This window comes from Canis lupus, chromosome 19, assembly GCF_003254725.2.
Source record: "Canis lupus dingo isolate Sandy chromosome 19, ASM325472v2, whole genome shotgun sequence".
NCBI classification, from domain to species: domain Eukaryota; kingdom Metazoa; phylum Chordata; class Mammalia; order Carnivora; family Canidae; genus Canis; species Canis lupus.
Window position 1 is genome coordinate 46,572,296 of NC_064261.1, and position 16,566 is coordinate 46,588,861.

Consider the following 16,566-nt stretch of genomic DNA (forward strand, 5'->3'; position numbering starts at 1 on the left):
AAGGCATGTTAAGGATGGAACAGGCACTGGGAGTAGGAATTTCCTTGCTTTTGTGGGCTTAATGTTCCTTTAACATAGAGAGCAGCTGTGTTTATGTCAATAATTATACATTGAAATAAATGCATGTACATGTGTTTCTTTATGGGATTAAGGATGTTAGGGATGTCCTTACACAAAAGATTTTGTCCCCACCCATAAAGGTTCTACAAAATTCAAAACCAAGTTACACTATTTTGAGATTCCAAAATATTTCTCTGGGCAATTGGCCTTGCAGGTTTCAAGCGACAGACTATTAGATTGGATTGATATGCTTGTTATTTCCACCCCCTCCACCCCCCAATCTGTTCTCCACTCTTCACTATCCTGTTCGGTATCCAGGAGTTGACCTCTATGGATTATATCTCCAAGGTCCTTTTGCCGAAAGGTTTCCAACTAGGTTGGGCCAATAGGAGGTATCTGCGAGAGAGCAGAGGGCAGGGGGACACAATGCGAGAAGGCCGTGATTGTTACTGCTTAATCCCCAATTTAATGTCAGAGGCAATAAATACTTAGCTTTCAAAGTGAAGTGAGATCAAGGAAAAGTGAATGGCTCTAGGCAAGGTTTCTGGAGATGTGAAGGCTTCCTTTGCGCTTTAAAAGAATTGGTAGGATGGGTAAGAGGAAAGAATTGGTATTATAGCTGGTCAAGAATGAGCAAGAACCAAGTAGAGGGGTTACAGTGTGCAATTCTTGCTTGGGAATAACGAGTACACCAGCTCAACAGATGTAGACGATCAGGGTAAAGTGATGATTTTAGTAAAATGGAAAGTTAGGATTAAATGGGAGGTTGTACCACATAGTCGAAACTTTGAATGAATGGGATAAGAAACATTAGTCTTTTTTTTTTTTTTTTTTTAAGATTTATTTATTTTAGAGAGAGAGAGAGAGAGTTCAAGTAGGAGGAGGGTCAGAGGGAGAGACTCTCAAGCAGACTCCTTACTAAGCACAGAGCCCAACTAGGGTGCTCCATCTCAGGACCCTGAGATCATGAGCTGAGCCTAAATCAAGAGTCAGATGCTTGACTGACTGAGCCACCCAGGAGTCCCAAGAAGTACATGACAAAGGTGTGTTCAGTAGATAAATACAATCTACAAACGGTACATATCGTGGAAGTTTATTCAAGAGCCTTACCCCAGGTTCAAATTAACGTATGTCTGTTCTATCCCTAAAAATAGCTCTATTCATTAAAGGAGATGCAACCTAGATTTTCAGAAATTTTTAATGTTTCTAATACCATTTTATGTCTTTAACCAATATTCACCATTTTATACTGTCTCCCTAAATATTTTAGACTAAGATGGAGCATTAACAAATCTGTTTATCTATACTTGACCAGCCAAGTTGTTGTTTACAGAGATACAATTATTGAACCCGGAAAACACCTATCATTCCATGTGTTTCATTCCTCTCAACTTTAGATGTGTTTTGTCCTTTATATAAGGTTTACACCATAGTCTTTGTTATTAACCAGTAACACGCCAAAGATCATTGGGTTTGCATCAATAGGCATTCTTCAGCAGAGAAGACTTGAATCACAAAATGTGACTTATTCAGTGTAGTTAAAACTACGGCAACTCTTCTGTAGACAAAACGGCAGTGGCGTTCGCCTTGTCAAACATGCTGATTTGTATAGATGCCAATCACTGGAGATCCACTATTAACACCGGAATCCATGTTGTTGGTTGAGTATTTCTTTTATATCATAGTCTAGAGCTGCTTGTTTATGAACCTAATATAAAAATAATTATATTCGTGCTTCCAGGATAAATTTGAATGGCTCTCTTCTCTTCTTGATCTTTCCATTTCTATACAACCATTTTCCTCCCTTATTATTTTAGGTAGTCTTGCAAAATAGTTTGCAAGTGAGGCGACAGTGTTAGAAACAGCTGTGCCATTAACTTCCTGTATGAACTTAAGCAAATTACTTAAATTCTCTGGTCCTTAGATCTTTACACGGTAAGTGTGGATAATACTACTTTGATTGGTTGCTTTGAAAGCTACATAAGATCATGTCTTTAACGTGCCTGTCAGGGACGCCTAAGTGGCTCAGTGGTTGAGCGTCTGCCTTCGCCTCAGGGTTAGATCCCAGGGTCCTGGGATTAAGTTCTGCATTGGGCTTCCCTCAGAGGAGCCTGCTTCTCCCTCTGCCTATGTCTCTGCCTCTCTCTGTGTGTGTCCCATGCAAAAATATATGAAATCTTAAAAAAAAAAAAGTGCTTGTCACAGTAACTGGTACATGATAGGTGCTAGGCTCATGGCTTTTGTCATCACTGTTATTATTATTCAACTTTTACTTCTATCAATTAATTCTCAAATTGACCTATCCAATCTTTATCCCCCTTTACTAAGGGGGACATACAAATACTATTCAAATACTCAAATGTCTACCAGATTTTGCCACATGAAAATGTCAATAGCATACCCAAACCAAACTCCCTGGCATCTTACTGCTGAGAGCAAATTGAATGAAAACAAAAGAAAACAAAACAAAACAAAAAACACAAAACCTAGCTACTCTTTTCAGGTGTCCAGTGTAAGACAGCTGCATTGGTACATCGACATCCTTTTAGCTAAAAACAAGAGTGGTCCTTGATTCTCCTTTCCTTTTACCACCACTACTTTTATTAAATCTCAAGGTCTTACATAACCTCATTTTTGCATTTCTATAAACACTACTTAGTTCTGGCCTTCATGAGGCCTTGGACTATTATAAGAGCTTCCTAACTAATTTGTATCTTCCTACCTTCTCATCTCTCAAATGCATCATTATATTCCCAACTGATTTATCTCCATAGACTATAGTCTGTATGACATTATTTCTCAGTTCAAACTTTTGGTGGTTCTCAGTTGTCTAAAGGAGAACATTTATACATTTAATCTCTTAGCCTGGCAGTTAAGGCATTCCACCAAGTTCCAAACTGAGTTCTCACATTTGAGTTCTCACATTTCATAACTCACCTTCGCACTACCCATAAAGAGACTGCTTGCCAAGAATCAAACTTTTATCCATATCATCTCTGTTTGTGAGAATAGAGGCTCTCAGAGATTCTGATTCAGTAGGTCTGGGGTATAGTGTGATAATTTGCATTTCTGATAATGTCCAATGTGAAACTGAAATGGCTAGTCTGCATTTGTAGAACCTTCACCTACAACATGCTTTTTCACCCATCCCAGTCATCAACATTCTATGAATACCTTACTGTCATAGCCTCAGAGAAACTTCCCCTGGCACCCCAGTCAGAGCGAACCAGTCCATACTCCATGATGGCAGAGTGACTTCCAGGCCTGGAGCCCAATGGACTGGAGTCTAGCTAAATACTTGAGTGAACTTGGACAAGTTTCTTAATTTCTGGACCTCCATTTCCCAATCACTAAAATTGAACTAATAATAGTTCCTATAGTATATGTTGGTGTGAGGATAAAAAGAATTCATACATGCGAAGCACTTACAATAGTACCAGAGAAATGCCAGACTGTATTATGTTATCTAGCAGTTTATCTCTTTAATCTAACACTCCACTTGGCCATGTGATAATGTTTGGGGTTTGCAGATTTAAGTCCTTTTTTAAATATTAAGTTCCCAGAAAATGGAGACCACAGCTTTGTGAATCCCGAAAACACAGCCTTGGGCTTAACACTTTACAGATACCCAGCATAAAATCATTTTAATTAAATCAAAATTGAGAAAAGTTTGCAAAGGGATCTTAAGTAAGTAAAAATCTTCTAAACAATAAACAAGTCATCCATTTCTTTTTCCCTCATCATAAAGATGAAAAAAATGAGGTCAATTATTAATAATACATTGAAAGTAGGTTTGCTTTTTCCTTTGAATTTTCTAAACTCTATAATTAAAACAACTTCAAATTGAAAGATTGTAAAGAAGAAATTAATCTTATTGGTAAGTAAAAAGCAAATCCCATGGTTGATGATAGATATGACCTGTTAGCAATAGTTACACTTTTATACTTTCTTTTCTTACAATCAGCGTGTGGAGACCAGCATAATCCAATTAATTGTAATTCCCTTTTGTAGAGTCAGGAAAGTAGTGCATGATATTGAAACACCATTGAAGTCTTATCTCTAGTCAGATAATCCAAACGGATTCTCATTTCCAACTACCAGCAGGTCTTTCTAAACTTTAGGAAAATAGAATATTTTGACTTCCCTGAACCTATGATAGATGTGATACACAATAATTGGTCTCGGAAATTTAATCCTTTATACAAGCCTAACCATCAGTTTTCTATACCTTCTCTGCTCTGTAATGGTTTCATCAATACACCTGGATGTCTTTTATTTCCTGACTTCCTTTTAAATATTTTTTCTACAGTGAATATGCAGTATTTTAACACAGCAGAGCCTCTCAACTGAGCTCCTTGCTCAAGGTGCCTCTTGGACCCCCCACCACTCATCTGTATGCTCACTCTGATCTATCCTGCTCACTCCTGCTCACTGTCCTGCCACTGTCCTCCAGGTGACTTCAATTGTAAGGGTCTCATGTTTTGGCCTGTGTCTTCCTTTCCATCCTCAGCAATCTGAGATATGGAACCTGTACATCTGTGCGCTCCAGCAACCTGTAGTTCCACAGATGTATCATGTTCCCTGGTCCTAGGCATGACTGTCACTTCTCATGTTCTTTATATCTTTTCCCATCTTCTTCCCCATCCTCTACCCCACCATTGTCCATACAGTTGCCCATAAAATAAGGTAATCGTCATGTGACACCTCCTCTGGGAAGCCTCCCTTGGCCACCTTCTAGGGAACGCTAGATCCTCATCTGCTATGTTCCCAAAGCCATCCACACTAAGTTATACAGTAACATTTTCCATGTTCTATTGTAATATTTTTTTCTATTTGTCTGAATTTCCTCTATATATCTGCGAGCTTAGAAGCCAGGTCTCCATTATATATTGTTTCACCCCAGCAGCTACAACCTGCCCAGTACAAAACTGGAGTTCAGTGAATATTTGATAAGTGAATGAATGAGAGACTGAACAACCTACTTATATCTTCAGGACAAAGTGTTTTGAAAGAGAAAAATCAACAAAGAGAACACAAAAATTGTGCTGTATATGTATGTGTATGTAGACCTACTGTTATCAGCATTATTATTATACCACAAAGAGCCTCTCCTGTCAATGGAGGTTAAAATTGGACAATTTTATCCATAAATGGTAAAAGAGAGCACACCAGGCATGAGACACTAGGCTAAGCACTGGGGATACAAAGATTAGTATGAACAAACCTGTTTGGAGGAGGGATACCAAAGAAACTTTTTGGTTAAGTCAGTAGAGTTAAATTATTTAGAGTGTGCCCAGGAGTGATGGGATTATCAGGGAGGATTAGAAACGTGGTAAACAGGATCTGAAATGAAGCCGAATATAGGCCAAAGTCAAGACTCGCAGACTAGATCTCTTGAGTAACAGCAGAAAACATAGGCAGAGACCCAGGAGTTAGTGCCACAGGTTTGTTTACTGTTAGGGTGGAAGAGATGCAAGCGAGCAGAGTGCCTGGTCGCAGAAGCCTCCACTTCCCACATCCCTCACTCCAGCTTCATCCACTGACTTTTGTGTGCACTGTAACCAGGGAATGTGTGTGATGAGGTTAACCAGGTACATCTCCACTCTGTTTGCTGAGAGAGAAGTTCCTATGGGCCAGAACCTCCTGGGCTGCTTGGAAATGTGTCTCAGTCTGAACAGGTCATCTGAGACCATAGCAAATGATGTCTTCCTGTCTTTCTACAAGAGTAATTACAGAAAACCCTCAGACTTAGGAAGGTTGCACAGCTATCATCATCATCATCATCATCATCATCATCATGATCTTTACTAAAGAGGTACTTATTAAGCAACTAATTGAGCATTTCTTTGTATTCATGAAGCAAATAGAAAATTAAAAGGGTAGCTTTTTCTCCAAAGACAGCACAATCGTAGCAATGATATTAAGGAGAACTTGAGAATTGTCAGGACTTCAAGTGATTTTTATACCATTTCTTAAACTTCTTGCAATCCTTGTTCTGTCTTTAGAATTGCTTTTCTTCTCATACTTCTTACACTTAACACAGCATTAACATCGAGTAGGTGTCTCATAAAGTGTTTTGATGAATGAATATGCTAATTAATTCGGTCAATATTTAATTTGCTCAACTCTATACTACTAATTGCTGAAATTGACATAAATGGTGGGATTCCATTCATTCATTTATTTTTGGCATGCTCATTCTTTTTTTTTTTTTAATTTGACTTTGTTTCTATTTAGTATCTTATTTCATCAGAAAACCGTTATTTTTTGTTTTTCTCTTTACTATTTTTATAATTTAAATTCAATTAATTAACATAGAGTGCATTATTAATTTCAGAGGTAGGGTTTAGTAATTCATCAATCTTACATAACACCCAGTGCTCATCACATCATGTGCCCTCGTTAATGTCCATCACCCGGCTACCCCATTCCATCCCCACCCCCAGCAACCCTCAGTTTGTCTCCTATGATTAAGAGTCTCTTAGGATTTGTCTCTGTTTTCATCTTACAGAAAATAGTTATTGTTATTAGGGCTTATTTTCTTACTTGTAGTTATTATTGTTATGTATCGTTAAGCATAAATTGTTTACTAGTTATTGTCATTTAAATATTCAAACTTTTCAATTCATTAACCAAGATCTTTATGTGTATTTTTAGTCTAAGTCTCTATATTTCTCCTCATTTTATTCTTCATTTAGTATTTTTTCAACTATACAATTAAAGGCACAATTTATCTACAGACATCTGAGAAGAGTGATAGACAGTAATGAATATATGTTCCCAATGAACCGTGCTCTTCAAATATTGTGATGGTAACATAATTGGTGCACTAGCTATGAGGGCAGTTTGGCAAGGTCTATCAATAATTTAGATATACAGACAATCTTTGATCTAGAAACTCCGGGTCTAAAAATTTGTTCTGTTCACACAGGTATATGCTTATACTTAGATATAAATGATCTAAGAACAAGATAACTTACACTAGCACTATGCAAAATATTCAACAATTGAAAACTGATTAAGTAAATTACAGTACATCCATAAAATTAAATATGCAGCTTTAAAAAAAGAACAAGGAAGCTCTTTATGTCCTGATTTTGAATAATCTCTATGATATATTGGCAAGGGAAAAGAATCAAGATGCAGAGCAGTACATAGATTATATTGCTGTTTATGTTTTAAGTAGTGGCGGAGGGTAATATTGCTTGAGTATAGAAAACAGCTTTAAAAGGATACATAGGAAATTGATAATACAGGTTTTCTGTGGGGATGTGAACTGGCTAGCTAGGGATAGAGTAGAAAGACTTTTGCAGTATGTATTTTAACTATAAATTGTGTGAGTACATTTTCCATTTCAAAATAAACAAAAAATTTTAAAATAGAAATAAGCACCACACTCTTCATATTAAACAATGTAGGTTTTCAAGCATTACATTATCAAGTGTTTTGACAATTTTTATCAACTACTTTTTATAGCTCCTTTGTAATAAAAACAGCCCACATTGTGAATTATTTGCATGAATTATGATTCCTCAAAGTTATGGTAGAAAGGGACACAAAGGTGATTTTATGCTCCATATCTTTGAAAGCTGGAGACCCTTGGAGTTGGATAGGCAGTCCCTCTTTTGAGGATGGAAAAAAAAAATCTCTAAAACTTGTCATTCACATCAAACAAAATAACCAGTTATTGATAATAGATTCATGAGAGAATCTGTATCATTATTCTGGACTTAAAATATTACAGAGACACAGAATTAAGAAAATAGTGTTATTCGGTGGTTTCACAAAGAAACTGATGCATGGAGATCTAGAATTCTGTCTAATTTTACGCAAGCAATTGTAAAACTTACAGATCTTCTAATTCTGATTTCATGTACCTTTGTAGAACTCTGGGCAATACAAAGTAGAAAATTTATTTAACTATTCCCATGAATCAATTAATAATTTAGGGGAAAAATTATCTCAAATAACTGCCAAAACGTTCTCTTCATTTTTGATATCTTTTTTTAAAAAAGATTTTATTTATTTATTTGAGAGACACAGAGAGAGTACAAGCAGGGGGAGTGACAGAGGGAGAGGGAGAAGTAGACTCCCCTCTGAGCAGAGAGCCTGATGGAGGGATGGATCCCTCAGGACCTTGAGACCATGATCTGAGCTGAAGGTAGACGCCTCACCAACTGAGCCACCCAGGCACCCTGTTTTTCTTATCTTTAATTGAGATCTAGGAATTGAATGGTTTCAATGAATGAGAGGAGCACTCTCTTAATCTACCAATTTTGTTTTACCTTTTATTTATGTTTTCCTGATGGAATATTTCCAGATGGAAGACTTCTAAACTATCAGAAAGCCCAGGTCTTCTTGCTAAATGATACCGTTTCTAACACCACAAACACCAACCATGTAGTAAAAGGAATAATAAAAGCTAGAAATTGTACTAGATTCTGAAAACATTCGCCAATGTCTGGCTGACAAAGAAGATAATGTCCAAATAAATTTTCTAATAATGTTATAAAAAGCCTGTACTAAATCTTTTATGTACATTACTTCACTTAATTCTCATGCAAAATTAGGAGGGAGAGTTGACAGTTCTTATTAGACAGTGAGGAAGCTAGCACTTTAAATCACATGTATGCATATGCATATACCTACAATAGAAATGTTATCTGTAGACGGGGATTTATAGGATTTAGGTGTATTTATTTCTTAGGTATCATTATGAGATATGTCTTGACCTGACCTTCTGTTTGATATTTACAAATGTAATATAACTTTGAGGGAACAAATAGCAATGGTGTTGAAATTTAGAGCCGATAACGAAGGAAACTCAAAAATGACTTTGTTGAAATGTAATCCTACGGATTCTCTACCCTTTGGAGTATGTAATGTATGAAATCATCCATGGAATTCAAACAAATTCAGAATCTGTTTGGAGAAGACGGTCAAATAAAATGAACCATTGTGTATGGTGTCTGCAGAGCACAAAAAGCCTTTGACTGAATGGAAATAAGAGCAGTGTTGGAAGCTCTGAGTATGAAAGGAATTAAAGAAATATATATTGGTACCATGAAATATATCCTTTTTTTAAATGTATGATCCTAACAAATAAAGTCAATTCATTTTTGTTGGTGGCGGCGTTGTTGTTAGACGCTGAACAGGGCTACCTCTCCTCCAATGCCTAGACAAAAAAATATGTAAAATCCTGGAGAGAAGCATAATGTCAATAACATCATTTTATAAGGTGGCATTATACATGGAGTTATGATGATGGGGAGATGTTTTATGGTATGCCATTATAAATTAAAAATGCACAAAGCAGTGACACATTTGTTATACTTTCCATCTGTGGTGCTTGCTTCACAAGTTTCAGTTGTACCTATTTATTATGTTATTATTTACATTCAAATGAAATCTGAGGAAAAATAAAAATAAGACATCTCATTCCTGACCCAGTTCCTGTGCTGGATACAGTGGAAGGCTATTTTGCTTCCTTCAAAGAAAGTAACTGAAGATATTTTATATTAGCTTGTGACAATATTTGCATGCCTTGGGCTTCTTAAGTGATTTGCAAAGGAATATACACAACATGAAATACATAGAAAGCAAGCCAACACGGCATGCCAAAGCATCCCATTAAGAAATGAAAGCTTGTATTTTTTGTCTCATCTTGTTTTGCTTTGTTTTTAGCTTTAGTATCTTAGAGAGTTTCTGGTTATTTCCTTGGTTCCTCCCTCTTTATTACTAATTTGGCCAGACAAAACTGTATTTTGTAGGCCCGGTGGCAAAACCACCCACTCTGCACGCAGATGCCACCATGTTCTCTTACGGTAAAGTAGCCATTTTTAACTGGAGGCCTGCTCATAGCTTCCTGGAAGTTACTATGATAAATTCTAAGGACTAAACCTCTTTGGTTTCGGAGTACAAAGTTTCATATTTAAAACCACTTTCCTCCTTCTTTGATAGACACCACGGCCATAGAAAAGTGATTTAACTTGCATTGAGTTTTTCCTGAGAACATTTTAAATGTTCCCTAGTATTTTGTGTCTGAGGCTATAACAGCAATGAAATATTTGCACTTTAGAAGTAGTAGGTAGAAAGAAAGAATGAGTAAGAAAATGGCAATCATAATTTTATTCTTTGTCCAAAAGCCACGCTAGAGAGTACCCTGCATGTTTATAGAGCAAGTCATTTGAAACAGTTGGATTGAATCTAGGTAGGCAAGCTATTATCTAATTAATTCCAGCTCCAAACCTGTTCTCTTAATCTAAATAATTCTTTTATTCAGTTGGAATAGCCTTGAAACAGGTTTCTGTTGTCTATTATATTTCATTAATGTGGCATAGCCCATGTATGAAGAAAATGTTTATTTATTTATTTATTTATTTATTGAAGAAAATGTTTAGATACAATACCAGAACATGACACATGACATCTTCCTCTTTGGAAACCTGTGGGCAAAAAAAAAAAAAAAAAAGGAAACCTGTGGGCATTATATTCATTTTTTAGGGCTGCCATAATAAAGTGCCACAGACTGAGAGTTGAGTGGGATCAAACAACAGAAATTTACTTGCTCACAGCTAGGAAGTCAAGAAGTCCAGGATCAGGGTGTCAGCAGGGTTGCTTTCATTTGAGGCCTCTTTGCTTGGCTTGTAGACGGCCGTTGTCTTCACATGTTTCTTCCCTCCGCACACATCTGTGTCCTAATCTTCTCTTTGTACAAGGACATCAGTCATATTGAATTAAGGCCCATCCATATGACCTCATTTTACCTTAATTACCTCTTTAAAGGCTCCAACTCCAAATACAATCACATCCTAAGGTACTGAGGGTTAGGATTTCATATATGAATTGGGGGTGATACAATTCAGCCCATAACAGACACACTGCACATTTTGGAGGTGATATGTTTATTCTTGGGGTTTGTTCTTGCTTGTCTGCAAGGTCAAAAGGATCTTATTCTAGGGAACATACATAAGATGCAAAATGTCTAGAACTTAGTCTATATTCACTTGAATAATATTTCCGAGCACCTGGTGAAACCCTCTCCTTTGAGGAATATAAAAGAGCCTCAACAGCTGTGGCTTTGAAAAGCACACAATACAGCCCCGGTATTTAGTCTCTATTCTATCTATGTTTACTTAATACACATCAAGTGGACTGACAAATTAACTGGACATTTGGCCAAGTTTCCTAAAATAATGTCCTCACTGAAGTCTCCTGTTAGGCCCAAGATGCTGTAGGAAGGGGCTATAGTGAGTGCAGCACAGAAGGATACTACTTTTGACACAAGGTTTACATCACTGTGTTAGAGAATTTGGAAGATCTTTAATCTACAGGAAATCAGAGTGAACTGCCACTTTAAGGGAACAACACAACAGGAAAGGTTGAGCTAGTTGAAGGATTCAACCAACTTTTTGATTCACTCCTTTAAGTGCTGAACTAAAAATCAGCTATGTCCGTGTAGATAAACAGGGTGTCCTATCCACTTTAATAACTAATCTTCTAGTTTGATTTTATGGCCAAACATATTATTATTTTTCAGATCGGTAGCCCCTCCGGCATCTCTTTCATTTGTGCTCTGGCTTTCATGTACCCAGTGGGCCTTCCAGATAAGGTTTCTGAATGGTCATCTGCGCTAGAAGCAGATACCACATCCTTTCTGAGAGTTTCACAATGTAATAGGTTCTTGTCACCATACTAATGAAATCAGAGCTCTTCTCCCCGTATCCTGGGAAAGTTGGGGTATCTTTTCCTCTTTTTTATTACAACAGTAAAAGAAAGTTGGAAAGAAGCCTTAAAAGAGCCATGGAAAAAAACTACAAGGTAAAAATGTACTTGTTCTTCAATACACAAAGAAGTGCCTCCTTATTCTTATGTCACTACTCTTATGTGGCTTCTGGATAGTTCACGTTATCCGCAGTCACATTTCAATCAACATGGTGAGTTTAGTTAAAATGAGACCAGATATTGCAACTTCTGGCTATACCAATCTACAGAGCAATATCTGAGAAAAGTGATGATTGATCTATTAAACACGCCTTTTTCCTGGGGAATTACCAGGACTGGTTGTCACTATCAAAGGCCCATCTTTCAATTCTCCATTTTAAGAAGGACTATTCCAATTGTTATTATCTATTTTTTTCTTTCAAATAGAAGTAGGTTGATATAGGTATTTTTACTTAAAATAAATAAAATACACAAAAAACCCGGCAAGAAAGGGCATTTCAAGATGGCCTTATACAGGTATACAATATGTAAATACATGTCTTCGTGATCTCATAAAAGAACGGTAGTATTTGGATTCTAGGGCTTGACCTATCTTCAATTCTGTTTAAATGCTTTAAGCCAAAAGCTATGACCGAAACAAATTTAAGAAAACCTAATTAGAGGGCCAGGAGAAATCAGCACGATTATCAGAGTAAGGATTGAGAGAGATCGTGATACAGCCAGTCTTCTTCCTAGGACTGGACTCCAGCATCTCAAGTTTCTGTTGATGTCATGTGACAAACTGTCACTCTGAGGCAAATCCCCTAAAACAACAGGATGGTTTATGCAGTCTGCTTAGTATTTCCATTGACTTAATCTCTTATATATTTTGCCTTTCTAGCCTTGATTCACCTTTCCCTTCATAGCAGCATCTTGGATATGTTTATTTCCTTGTGCTTTCCAAATGTTTTTCAGATATGTTTTCTCATTTGATAACAACAACTTTCCTTCTAACTATCTTCATTTCACAAACAAGTAAACAGGTGAATTAGTGATAAATCCAGGCTGGTGTTTTGTTTAATCTCTTTCCCACGCAATCACAAGTCCTCTTCACCGCATCACCACATGACAGTTAGCTCCTGCCCCTGCCCTTGCCCCTTTCCTAATGCAGTTTCTTTTTATTGTCAGTTTGTTTTATATCTGTTTATAGAAGAATCTGTTCCTCCTATAAATGAATAATTACAAAAGATCAGTCAGTTTACAGGTAAAAGCATAGCCTCGAGTAAGACATTCAGGGATAAAATGTAAAAGTCACTATCTTGAAGTAATAGTCATTCCACTACCACTCACAATGAGCACTTATTTGCCTTTTCCCTTTCAGCTTCTGCCAGCCAAGATTAAGTCTGAATGTAGTAGTTTTGAGGGGTGGGGGAGTCTGCTGGCTTCTTATTCTGGATTCATCACTTGTCAACGATGGAAGAGTTACTTAATCTACCCATGCATCATATTCCCTGTCTGTAAAATGGAGATGATGATAGCAATAGTATGGACCTCACTGTCTTATTGAGACAATTATGTTAGATAATGAATCTAAAGTGCATAGCATAGTCCCTGTATAGTGTAAGCACTAAATAATGGTTATTGCTTTTGTTGCAAAGCACCCTGGAGTGTGGTCGCATTAACTTTATTCTATAAAAGGTTTTGACTTTGTCCATTATAATAGCCAATTCTTAAGTTCTTAGTAAAGAAATCTCAGTATGAGTGTATGTAGTTTTTTAGTTCTCTGTCTACCTCAGGTAATGTTCAAAAATCAATATTTATTGGATAACTTCTATAGATTCTTATGGCTCACTCTAGTGGTTCTCAATTGGGGATAATGCTGTGCTCCCGAGAGAGATAGTTGGCAATATCTGGGGGTGTTTCATCATCACCACTGGGAAGTGCTCCTGGCATCTAGTGAATTAGGACCAGTGATACCCCTAAACATCCTAGTAGCACAGCACAGCCCCCACAACAAAGAATTAGCTAGTGCCAAATGTTAATAGTGCTTTACTGTTGAGAAACCTTGCTCTACTGAATAAAGGGAGAAGCGTAAGGCGTCACCATCACTCACGCAGATGAGTTAGAAAGTGTCTACCAAATGTGTGTCTATTCAAATGTGTTTATAATGATACCTGTTAAAATCAAGATGCAATTTTGGTTGGTTCATTTTGTATATGGATATAACTGCATGTATAGACAAATCACAGTGGCCTTGGAAAATATTCCTTAAAGCCCTCTGGTTCACAAGTAATCTTATAGGTTGGTCATGAAAAAACTTAATATAAAAATTAGATTTTATAGTTCAAAAAATTCTTTCCAATTGCCTGTCATATTATTTATTTAAGCTATTTGTGGAGGACTACACATTGTTTTATTTTTTGAATGAAAAGTACATAGTGGGAACGCTGGTTTAAGTAATACAAGTCAATATTGATATTATTTGTTATTTCAAGTGGATACAATCAAATGGTATTTATTGATTGGCAAATTTTCTTTTTTTTAATGTATATTGAAATATCCCATTTTCAGAATCACTTGAATTAACTGATATTTATTTGGAGGTGACAAATATCAATGGTCAAGCAATTGTTTGTTCTTATTGTTTTCTTGCACCAGATAAAATCATTCCCTTTTTTACCTCCCGAACACTTTCCTTTGGCGATCTTGAACGTGTGCACCAAGATGGCATTTTTGTCTTGGACTTTTCTGATAAATTTTTGGTAAAGATAGTTGTGTCTGTGAGAGCACATGTGCGTGTGTGTGTGTGTGTGTGTGTGTGTGTGTGTGTTTAGGTTTCCACTTAAAGTTCAGTGCCAAAGCTACAGTACTTATACATTTTCTAAATGTGTTTTAAGCAATAAGTTGTACAACATTTTTAGAACATGTGTTAAGCTATTTCTCTAAGAATGAAGCTCTTAACAAAACATAAGCACTCTGCATGAGATCTTAGCAGCAAAGTGCTTAAAAGATAAAGTAAGAATTGGTACCATGGGAAGAACACCAGCTGTAGAGCGCACAGGTCCATTATGAGAAGTATGGTAGTGGGTAGGGAGAAAATGATTTAATCAGGAGTAAAACCAATTTTATTATAAGGGCACGCAGGGGGTGTGGCACCATAGTGAGAGGGACATTTCAAAATATCTGACAGATTTCAACAATGTGAAAACCCCGTTCTTTAAAGTGACAGTAAACCCCATCAGGTCTCCCTTTTTGATGCTATTGTTAACAGTTGACTGTTTAAAGCTGGCCTGCTAAGATGCTGTCGGCCTATTTCAATAGTATGTAGCCAAATAAAAGACTAATTGTTGAAATACAATCAATCAAAAATGATTGCAGGGCAGAAAGAAGGTCTCCTCCGCTGATTTTGTTGTGGATCATATTATTGTGTTATGACTGAGGTAAGAATGAAGACGGAAAGAAAAGGAGAAAATAGCCCATCTGAAATAAACAGATCCACCTTCTTTCCTTCTCTTTGCAAACATCCTATTGAACAGGAACGTCACTTACCAGCCCTGGAGATAATAGTCCATTTAGAAAAAGAGATCTGATAAAGATTTCGGCTAAGATTTTAAAAGGACATGAACACTATTAGCAAAGCAGCCCATGCAGAGATTCCCTACAGTGACAATTCTCAGCGTTTCTTACATTTTGGGGGGCAGATTCTCCTCTGCTTCATAAAACTGACTCCAAGGGGGCATGGTGGATGCGAACCCAAGACATCGGTAAAAAAACAAAATTCCAGTTGACCAAATGGCTGTTAAGTTCTGGACAGGAGACCAGGCTTTTCAGTTCACTGCCACCCCCCCTTGCCCCCAGGTGGTTTAAAATGATTAGCTTTATTTTTTTATTCAGCCCAGAGTCCAAAATCCTTTTCATGTTGCACGTTTACAAGGGCAAGTGCTACGGATCCGCAGCAATGCTTCCCTGCCTTGCTTCCTTTTAGTTGTATGTAAAGATGTTGCTTTCAGACCCTGCTACCTCCGCTTCTTGGGTGAGAAGGATTCCAGACTTCCCTTCCCTTCCGAGGGTGAACAAGAAGAAAGTCATTGTCCAGCGTCTCTTCGTTTTTCCTAAAAACTTCACTTTGGCATTCATGGTCTTTAATATTTAAATGTCTCAGCTCACTCAGGCTTCCCAAGCAAACATGTCTGTTGTTTCTAGGCGGAGTTGGTAAGCACTTGTGGTTTGTCTTTAGTGTGTTATCATTTTTGACAGCTTTGCATAGCCTCTGTAGGCCAACAGGGGTCTGTCTAATATTGTTGCTGGGCACATTTTCCTCGCTGAGATGGAAACTAAAAAAAAAAAAAAAAAAAAAAAAAAAAGATATTTTTGAAGCAGTAAGAAGGAATTAATATCCTTTCTCACTCAGTATTCTATTCCTTGCTGACTTTATATTCAGCAAAAAAAAAAGCAAAAAAAAGTGTTACCCATTATTCCCTTGTACATAGCAAGGCTAACACATGTAAAGCAATAACTCATTTTCTATTGCCATGTTTAGCATATGTCTCCTGTTGGCTCAGCAAGGCCTTTAGGCCGGTCCCTTGAGCCGGCCATCATTGGCAACTCTTAGCCCCTCGGCCTCAAAACCAAATAGCTTTGAATCATGTTGAGCTGTGATGCTAATTTTCATACTGATGCATTATGGGAATAAATGTATCTGACATACTGTGTCAATGGCACTGTCTCTTTGTGTCTCTTGTTTTTTTGTTAGCTGCATTCCTACAGATGGTATTCCATTGAAAATGTTCCCTTCCTACGGAA

At 37.1% G+C, this 16,566-nt stretch overlaps 1 protein-coding gene across 4 annotated transcripts in view; it reads left to right on the top strand.

Annotated features, from left to right (window-relative positions):
- The window catches only part of ARHGAP15 (Rho GTPase activating protein 15), a 608,969-nt gene that overhangs the window by 464,568 nt on the left and 127,835 nt on the right, over positions 1-16,566 (top strand). The gene's annotated exons all lie outside the window — the stretch shown is intronic.